This window comes from Athene cunicularia, assembly GCF_003259725.1.
Source record: "Athene cunicularia isolate RWA chromosome 3 unlocalized genomic scaffold, athCun1 chr3_part1, whole genome shotgun sequence".
Lineage (NCBI taxonomy): Eukaryota > Metazoa > Chordata > Aves > Strigiformes > Strigidae > Athene > Athene cunicularia.
In genome coordinates this window covers 39,677,576-39,687,559 of record NW_020799097.1, presented here as the reverse complement: position 1 = coordinate 39,687,559, position 9,984 = coordinate 39,677,576, and the positions used below count along the sequence as shown (strand labels likewise).

The 9,984-nt window shown below is 42.0% G+C and overlaps 1 protein-coding gene across 1 annotated transcript in view; it reads left to right on the top strand.

Moving 5' to 3' along the window:
* The first annotated feature begins 9,268 nt into the window (after positions 1 to 9,268).
* The window catches only part of CNR1 (cannabinoid receptor 1), a 16,051-nt gene continuing 15,335 nt past the window's right edge, over positions 9,269 to 9,984 (top strand). Inside the window, exon 1 of the mRNA XM_026845609.1 lies at positions 9,269 to 9,329. The gene's annotated coding sequence lies outside the window, so the exon portion shown is untranslated. The remainder of the gene's footprint in view (positions 9,330 to 9,984) is intronic.

Here is a 9,984-nt window from a genome sequence, read left to right as displayed (position 1 = left end):
AAGTAGGGAAGGATTATACACCTGCTAACTTGAACCTGGGCAGAGAAACATTATTACAAGAAACAAGAAGTCAAGCAAAATTTTAGGCTGATTTCCCAAAGAAAAGAGATTCACAAGACCACATATTCAATGTCTTTGTGTCTGTCAGTTCCTCACTAATACTTTCTGAACTTGAGAGTTTGTATCAACCAAGTATGATGGAAGTATAGCAATCTCAGATGTTAGATTTCTACAAGTTTGATGAAAACCGGTGTGGGAGTAGATGAGATAGTCAGTACCCTCACTGACAAAAAGCTGCAATTTGAACTCAATTGTTATTAGATACCTGAGGAGCCACATGGCACAAAGGCATTCTGAATGCCCCAGCTAAAAGAAAAGATGTAATCATACAGCTAGGGTTGTATTAGTCATCAGAGAATCCAACCATGGGATACAAATCCATAGGGAACTAGGCTTCATTAGTTCTGCTGCTCATGAAATGCTTTAGGTTTTTTACCTTTACTCTTGTGCTTCAGCTGAGCAGTCATAAATTTCTACAAGCAAAAAAGCTCCTTCATATAATCTCCCTTTATATATCGTCCTTCTCTTACATGAGAAAGAGAACGGCTAAGAATAGCTGGTCAGATGATTTACTATTACAATTTTCTGCGGGTATATGGGATTTCTGGATGTCACTCAGCTGCCCTTAACAATAGCAAGGACACAATTGTTTCCATAGTAATACCCATTCCAAAGGGGTGAAGGTGTGTGTGTGTTGGGGGGAGAGTACAAAGCAAGTGGGAGGCACAGTTACACAGACTTGCATAAAGGACAAAAATCAGGCACAACAGAATTTGATTCTGTGATCCTTGCTATAGAAATTCCTCTTTTAAGGTCATCCTATTGCACTGAATCCACGAGAAAACTGACTTGGGCAAGTGTGCAGGCTAAGACTCTTTCACATTTTAGACGATGTAAATATGTGAGAAAGCTTTATGTCTTTTGTCGCTCTCCTGTCTTGAATTAACTTAAACACAACTGCACCACTGTTAAGGAGAGAAAATATCCCTAGTTTGTGATGACAAAAAAAGTAAACTCACTATACTATTTAATCTTCTACTCAGTACAATAGGCAAGTGTGGTCCATCAGGCTAGCCTCCTAAATAACCTAATGGTCTAAAATAGATGATCTCTCTGTGATGTTATTAAAAAGAGTTAACCAAATAACAACTTTCTGACAACCAGGCTAAATGTGCCTTACACCTTTCCATCTAAAAATACCCCCTGAACAGAGAAATTCTGCTGCTGCAGCATCTGTGAGGGGTTTTCTGCCGCATTCTAGTATTCTTGGTCACCCTAAAGAGAACTAGCATCGCAGAAACAAATGAAAGCAAACACTGAAGTAAACAAAGCACTTCTGCCTCTTTCTTCTACGGTTTAATAGAAAATGCTCATCACATGGTCTCCCAGCTGCAGCAAGAGAAGTACCCAAGAAGGTTTTAATAAAAATAGCTTTTATAAATGAGTGAGGGAAGGGTGAAATTGAAGAATTTATCCACGATTCCATTTGTCCAAGATGGCTCCTGGTGCTGGTGCTAAAAGCTCTGCTATTGACTCAGACAGTTATATGACCCTTTGAACCAGAGCCAATACAGATGAACAGAAGATAAACTCAGGACTCAGAAACAGGAAAACTGGAATTTAGATAATAAAATAATCTAGTCCATCTTCTAGTCCTTAAATGATCTTTTTTGTTGTTGTTTTGTAATATTCTGCAATCTAAATATTCAGTAGCTATCAAAAGAGCACATTTTATTTCCGAATCTCCTCCCCAGGTTGGAGTTCAGAAGTCAGCTTTCCCTAGCCAACCACATAGGATGCTTCCAAGACAGTGCTCTCTCAGGAAGCCATCATGTTGATTTTTCTTGAGATAAAACACATCGTCTGGCCCTCAACTCTTTTAGCGTTTTCTTCATAAAGCAAATTGATTCTGGAAGCTAAAAAACCCTTCCCAACCACAAAATGATGTGAGAAATCTAACTCTTCTCAACACGGCTTCAAGATGGAGTCATGCCAAAACACAATCACAGGAGGGCTTCCTCTGAAGAACCTCTGTCCCACTAGCTCTTTGTCCTGTTCTCTTCTTTAAATTAATGCTGCCATGTGAGTTGCATGGGTTGACCCCAGGTAGATCTGTGTCCAGAACTTCACTGCCATTAAGGTGGATTTACTTTCCAGTGGATTCAGGGACAGTGTGGGGCTGTGAAGTGATCAATTGTCACCATCCAGTTCCCCCTTGTCCAAGTACAGAAAATGTTGAGTGGGCTTGAGCTTTGTGATTTGGGTTTTGTTGTTTAAACTTGCCATTGTAAAGCACATACACACACACACACTCCTCTGCTTTACAGAGCTGAAAATGCTAGGTGACCCCTCCATTGCACAGGTGCCACAAGATTTAAGGTGAATATTCTGTAATAACAAAACCCGAGCTGACAGTGCTTCCGCAACCAAAGTGTTTTATTAAATAAAAATGAGCACGCAGGTGTACCTTTTATGCTGAGTACTATACGACACTACAATAAATGATTTGTGGGGCAGGATGGAATAGCGTTAGCAATCTCTGACCATACAAACAAATGTAGCCACAATAATTGTATTAATTGTGGAAAAGGCATAGAAAAGCTGTCAGAGGCAAAAGAATGACTGTCTCGTGACGACCAGGCTGTGATACAGCCTGAAGGCTGGCACAACCAAAGCGAGAGAAGTTTGAGCTTTTTTCTTGTTTGGAGTCATTGCATATTTCTCCTGAAAAGCAGGGGGAAGCAGGTTTTCCAGCCTCATTACACTTCCCCGTGCAGGGCAAACTATGGGAAGACCCAGCCTGGGGAGGGAGCAGAGGCTGAGAGGAACCTTAAGCACATGCACCCCAGGCTACCCAGGAGCATGGCTGCACCAGTGCACCGAGCAGTGTGCTATATGACAGGGAGAAGACCCACTGCAGTCCTCTGCAACTATCGGGGAGGGATGAGGAGAGTAGATTATGAGCTACCAAGTCCCTTTTCCTTCTGCAGCAGTGACAGAGCAGTGTGCCTTTCAGTGGGATAGCACTTACACACTGCTACTTTCAGTGCGTTTTATCATAGCTGGGTTTTATAGACATTACGATAGCAGTTGAGCTCTTTCCCTCACCCTCCAATAACGGCCTCATTTTATTAAGTGCTGTACAAACACATACACAGAAACAGTGCCTCCTCCGCACAGCTACATCTCCAAATGAACTTGAGCTAGAAAATGTGTAGTTTTCATCCAAACTGGTAATTGTTTCTCTTTTCTGGAACTGAACATGTATGCCACACAGACTGATATATACTGTCCCTATTTAAAAACCGACATGATGGGTTGTTTTCACATCTAGCAGGAACAAGGAAAATGCGAACAAAAGTCAAGAGAGAAAACAAATCTGTATATTTCCATGAAAGATGCAATCTATTTTAGAGTCATCTTAGGCTGTGTTTTTAGTTGGGTTTTGTTTGTTTATTTGTTGGTTCCTTTTGCCATACTGATGAATGATATCGATTTGCATCGCAAGGAAGTTACAGATACAATCCTATGCCTATTTCCATTAAATGCAACATTCAAAGCACCCAACAACACTTGGAGACTTTCCTGACTTTGATGCCTCTGTACACTAGGAGAGGTAGAGCACTGGGAAAAAGCTTTGTCATCTTGTTTTTCTCAATTCCTTCCCTTCACCACAGTTGTTTTGTTTATTTATTTATTTTAGGAACCCACTTTTTTTTTTTTTTTTAATACTTTGCTATGCATATTTATAATGAAAAGATGATCTGTGTCCTCATTACTGCTCTATTGCTTGATGATGAAAAAACATGTTAACAAAGGAAAATGCTTTTCAGTCAGCTCATAATGTTCCCTGCTGTTCGACTGGGACTGTAAAGAGTATGGTTTAATGAAAGAAGGTGAGAAGGTGAAAAAAAAAAACTAATGAGGGTGTTTCTCTACATTGAAAGATCACTTAGGAGCAGCAGCGATTTCCTTTGTGTTAGAAAAATACAAAAAATAAGGTTCAAAAGCAGCATCCCCAAGGTCAAAGAGGCCCATCCTCTCTAACACAGTATATTCACTTTCCCTCCTGACAGCCTCCTTTTTTCCACCTGGACCAGCATTTTGTAATTTTCAGATAGTGGAGAGAAAAGAAACTCATCTGCCTCAGCCAGCTTTTAGCTCTGAAGGAACATGCAAAAATGCCATAGCAGGCACTCGAAGCTGTATGCACCATTAACGGAGCAGCTCATGAACCCTTACCCAAAGCTGTAGCCACAGATTCAAACTCTGCAGAAAAAGAGACTCCCAAATATTTAAGCTCATGAGATTACTGCCATTTGCTCCGGAGACTTGGGATGAAGCGTGAGTCAATACCAAGCCACACTGAGCAGAGCACACGGTGCTGAATAGTTCAAAGCACAGAGCCAATTAGAGTCGCTGAAGCCAGAAGGCACTGCTCCGAACCGGAGCACTGTGTCATGGCTTCACACTGAACACAGCAGCTTCTCTCCAGTGTGCCAGTGGAGACTTGAGCATCAGAGGGAGACTGAGAAAGGAAGGAGGAGAGGATCATGGACCTCAGCCCAAAGGAACATTTCTAAGAGTCCTTCCCTAGGCATCAGCAAATGTGTAACAGGCAACAGATGTCAGATAAGCAATTCCCTGCCTCTGAATCTGGGAAAGCCTTTGTTTTAAAACAGAGGTTTCTCTACAGCAAGTGCTCACCTGCCTTCTGGCTCTTCTTCTTTGCTGTCATCTTTGTCAGGAACTGGTGGAAAGCATGTGATACAGCACAGTATCGCTGCCATCAGAGCAAAAGAAAAAACCTTGTTAGTACCCTGCAGTGCCACCCACAACAGAATAGGCAAAACATTACAAAAAATCAATATAGCAGAAGATTAAGCTCAAATGCATTCTGTCTGGCATGGCTACTAACACCCGTCAGTAGTAAACTGAGATTTTTTTTAAAACGCATGCATTCTTAACTGTGTTATATGTCTTTCCCCTCATCTTAATTTGTAGAGTTCATAACCTGAATTACCTCAAAGAGTGGCTAAACTGGTTCATCATTGCTCAACTCCAATTTAAAAGGACAAAGCAAGAAGCTGGAGAGAATAATATTTGGGGAACTGGATAGCTTCAGGGGATAGTTAATGACAGGACAGAGAGACTTGGATGCCTGCATCACTGGTTTTAATTTGGTTCAGGGGCAGTAGTGACACAAAGTCATTACTGTATGAGAGCTGTTTGTTTTCCTGCATGAGACGAGTTGGTGGTCTCAATCTGTTCCTAGATAGTAGACATCTGTGTTACCAAAGCCAGCAGCACATCCCCCACTCTCAGCAGCTGGCCGAGTCAAAAAGCCAAGGTCAGGCTTGGGGAAGTAGCTGGGCTACCATGCCACCCGAGCAACAGGCTGAAGTGTGCTGCAGGGACAGCCCAAAAGAAGGACACTGCCATGCCTCACCAGTGACATGAACTGTGGCTGCCCACTGGCAGCTCAACCCCTTCACAAGAGACAAACAGTTGACTAAATATGGAGCTGGATAATTAGCAAAGCCCCAGGGTAACCCACTCACTTTCATGGGTTCTGTCATTCCCTGGGATGGCTTTTTTTTTATTTGCTGGATGGCTGTAAAGCTACTCCTGGACAATAACATTTCTGATTGGGTTTTTATTGTTATCATTTGCAATGTGTTAGTGCCTGCAGGTCACAGACAGGATTATGACTTTGTTGTGATAGGTACTCACAAACTACTAGTAAGAGACAGTTCTTGCTTTGATGACCTTATAGTTTAAATAGAAAAGCCTGAGAGTGGGGAAAGAAAGGAGATACTATTATCCTCATTTTACAGCTGGAGAGCACCAGCACAGAAAGTCAAACAGCAGGACATCCTGAGATGCTGAGCTCATGGAACTCTTCATGAATTCAGTGAAAGTTGCAGGTGTTCAACACTACAGAAAAAAGGGGGCCAACATCACATAACAAGTGAGGAGCAGAATCAGGACTTGGTGGGGTCCAGCCTGACCTTCTGACCTTGCTTGTTTGATAGCTTGCAGAGAAAACATAGAAAAGCTGAAAAATCATATTGCCTTAAGAGTGCTTGTCTGTGCTGCAGCAGCACCTGAACAAGTCGGGTCCTCAGGCTCTGTGGTTTAGGAAGAGAAGGCTAGCACAGGAAATGCTCAAGGTGTAAGGTCTTGTTTTTCAACATTTTCTTTTCCTTGTCCAAAGGAATTTCTATCATGACCTTCAAGATATGCAAGGGGCAGAACTGTGAACAGAAGAACATGGTGAAGACCCTCTTCAACTTTTTCCAGAGATTCTAATATGTCTGTGGAAGAGCTTGTGTGCACTCATGGTGCTCGCTGCTATCCAAGCAGCAAAGTCTCCCAAACTGGACAGATAAAGATGAGCTTTTGGGGCAATCAGCCAGTCTTCTAAATTAGGAACTGGACATAAGACCAAATCTTGTCCTCACGTGAAAACGATTTAAGAAACTGCCACATATACCTTGTGAAAACTCATTTGCCTGTGGGCAGGACACAGGATAAGAGTGTTAGAAGCCAGCATACTTCCAAGAGCCTCTTGGGAGATCATTTATGTCTTGTTTGATAGTTGTATCTACCTATGGATGAAGGGACAAAAGTGAGCTAAACCTCCAAGCTTATATGACACAGCAACAGGAAACGCTCTTGAAAAGAAAAATGGAGAAATTCTGAAAGCAGCCATGGAACTCCAGGGTCTGTAAAGCCAGAAAGCAAATGATCTTTCTGAGATAACTGAAGCATCTAATCTGATTGTTGTATGGATTTTTGTGAAGTGAATCTTCAGTCTCACTCATTAGGCACCTCTGATCAACCTAAACAGAGAAATAAAATATTTCATGGATGGAAGACAACATTCATAAAGTTGCAGAAAAAGCTTATTTTTCATAAAAATATGAAATACGTGTATTATTACAAGGTATTTTGACAAAAAAAAAAAAATCTGACTAAGAGAGCAAGAATTGGTGGAATTTGTGATTTAGAAAGAGCATAGGATCATTCGGATTATATCATGTGTCACTCTCTTTCCTCTTCTTCCTAAAATAAGAACTGAAGGAAATTCCAGTTACAATAGTACTGGGCACGGTCATCAGATACCTGGCTGATGCAATGCTTTGAAATACGTTAATTGGGAGCAACCAAAATAAAAGTGAGAACTTCTGCTCTCAGGGTCTATGGCCAACCCCACCTTTTCCTTCAGACCTCATCTTTGTTATTCTCTCAACTGGCAACAAAGCTTAAAATATGAGTAAAGACAAGACTGCAAGTAGCCCTCCACTATTTAAGTATTTTGTAATCATGCACTTTAAAAAGGCGGCTGTCGATGTGTTCTGGGATTCCATCCTGTCATTGAAAGTGCAACAGAATTCAGATATTCTAGTTTTCCTCAGTGTTCAGGGTTTAACATTTTGCTCCAAATCGGAATAACGGAATTCTTTACCTCGAGAAAGTTGTGGAGAACATTAATTTCAGGTAGATGGAAATACGTGATTCAGCTTTTCAAATTTTGTATTATTTTGTAATATATAATATAAAAGGAAATATTTTGAAACCAAACCTCATTTTGAAGGAAGAAATTGAAACATTTAGCTTGGAAATGTCAAAACGAGATGTTCCCACACTGTTGGAACATCCCTTCACCACTTACTCTTTTTTAAATGACATTTTCAGTGCAACCGACACAAGTTTGCAAAGCGTTTCGATTTTGACAGGGTTGCATTTTCCAGTGGAAAGCTGTTCTTTCAGAGGTTTTCCAACCAGCTCCACTAGGAACAGGTGTCACGGGATTGCAACAACCTTCCCTTTGCCAAATTGCTAAATTAAAAGCAAGATCTTGGAAAAGTGGCTGTGGTGTACAAGGCATGAGGAGTCACAGGACGCCCCACCATGAAGAAGGTTGAGAACCTGGTGCTTGAATCACCTCTGGCTACCCATACGTCTCGTCTCCTGTGGAACTGCTATGCTTGTGGGCTGAACTGGCAGTAGCAACTGTGGGGGATTTTAGGGGGAAAAAAAAACCTCAGTGTGTGGGCATGGCTACATGCTCAGCACTGCAATTTCCCTCTCTACCATCCGAGTTTAGAAGTGACAGAAAGAAGGATTACCCCGAGATTGGAGTAACTCCCAGTTCAGGATGGGGATCTTCAGCAAGCCATGAATGTGGAGGTGGAATGAGCAGGAACACATGCCCTTAAATTCTCTGCGTGGGCTGCTTTTAGTCCAGCTGATGTCCACTGGATGTAACTTGCCTTTGCCAAAGGGACACGTCCCTCCATGAATGTGGAAGAGAAGCTTAACCTGGAAGGTTCACTTTAAAAGCAAAAGTACCCAACTCTTTAAAAGAATTTTTAAAAAGTCTTAGTCCTCTGAGGAGGAAAAGTCAGTACTTCCTGAAGCACACAGTCAAAGAGAAATCTGTTCTGATTTACTGCAGTGTTAAATAAAGGTTTTTTTGCACACCACCACTTCTGAATGACCAAACAGACAGACTGACTAATATCAGAAACTCGAGCTGGGCACAAATGAGTTAGCCTTTTTTTTTTCTTTTCCCCCCACTTTTCTCACAGAAAAGTCATTTGAAATTATCTCCTTTCTTGTGAATCTAACGATCACCATTGGAAAGAGCCATCGGTGGAAAAAAATATAGGCAGTAATTATGATTTTGTAGACTGCCTGTGGGACTAGATGCAAGGAAAAAGACTGGATAGGAAGAATGGGTCTGTGCTCCTCAGCAGATGTACTTCCCTGGACGAAGCCCCAAGATGTTGGGTGCCTCAGGCCTTGGTGGCCCAGCTCAAAGACACCTTCAAGAGAAAGACTCACTGGTAGATGGCAGGCACATCTCAAGTTGGGCACCCTGAGAAATACAGCCAGCCGAAATCTTTAACCCTCACTCGTGAGGAGTGGAGTGCTTCTTTCCCTGAGAAAGGAGGCCCGTTCCTCCTCCGTGGGTGAACGTGGTAGATGGTCCTGCTAAGGTCTTTAGACGCTATGTCAAATGATAAATATTTATCATGTTTCTGTATTAATCGTGTGAAGGCGAATACATATTTATGACACTGCAGAGGCAGAAGCACGAGGAGCATAGCCAGCTGGATATCAAAGTCTTTAGAAACCGGCTGTTGAATAAAGCCCAGCTTTCCGGTTTCGCCCATCGCCCGTCCGCCTTTGGAGCCATCTCATCCCTGGGCGGTGAGGGACTGCCCAGCACTTCTGCGGGCTGCCGTGACGGCCGCCGTGTGAGCGCCAAGCCCCCCAAGGCAGGACTCAAGGCTTGTGCGGAAAAGGGAAATAAACGATGGTCAAACTCCGGCGTTTCACCGGAAAAACCGGCACGGGGAAGGGGCTCGGCCTCGAGGCTGTCTCTTATACACATTTGCAAAAATTACTTGGGTGTACTTAATTCTTTTTTGGATTACACCTCATATCAACTGCCACACTGGTTTTCCCTTCTCAAGAAAGGGGAAAAACCTTGTGACTATTGTAGGAATATTTATTATGAAGGCAGTTTATTAAATCAGCCATAAAAGAAATGAACGTAACATCTTTAAACAGTTTAGAAGATGAATGTCTAATTCCTGATTTGCTTGAGGTTAAAATTAGTTTTGTAGCAACCAGGAACAGCTTTGCTTTATTATCTGTTGGTCTTTGGAATGAGAGGCAGAGCCATTTGAATAAAAACATTTTAAAGCAGAATTGATAAAAGCGGTAACTGTTTCACTGAGCCAGCAGGCATCTATTGCCAGGGGGGAAAAAAAGTTGGCTAGGTAAAGAAATTGACTATTTGCTGTGAATTTATGTCGACCATTCGATAACACCTAAACCCACCGTAATCAAAGCAAAATACCTTTAAAACTCAAGGTGAAGATGGAAGCAGGTTATAGTATCGTGAGG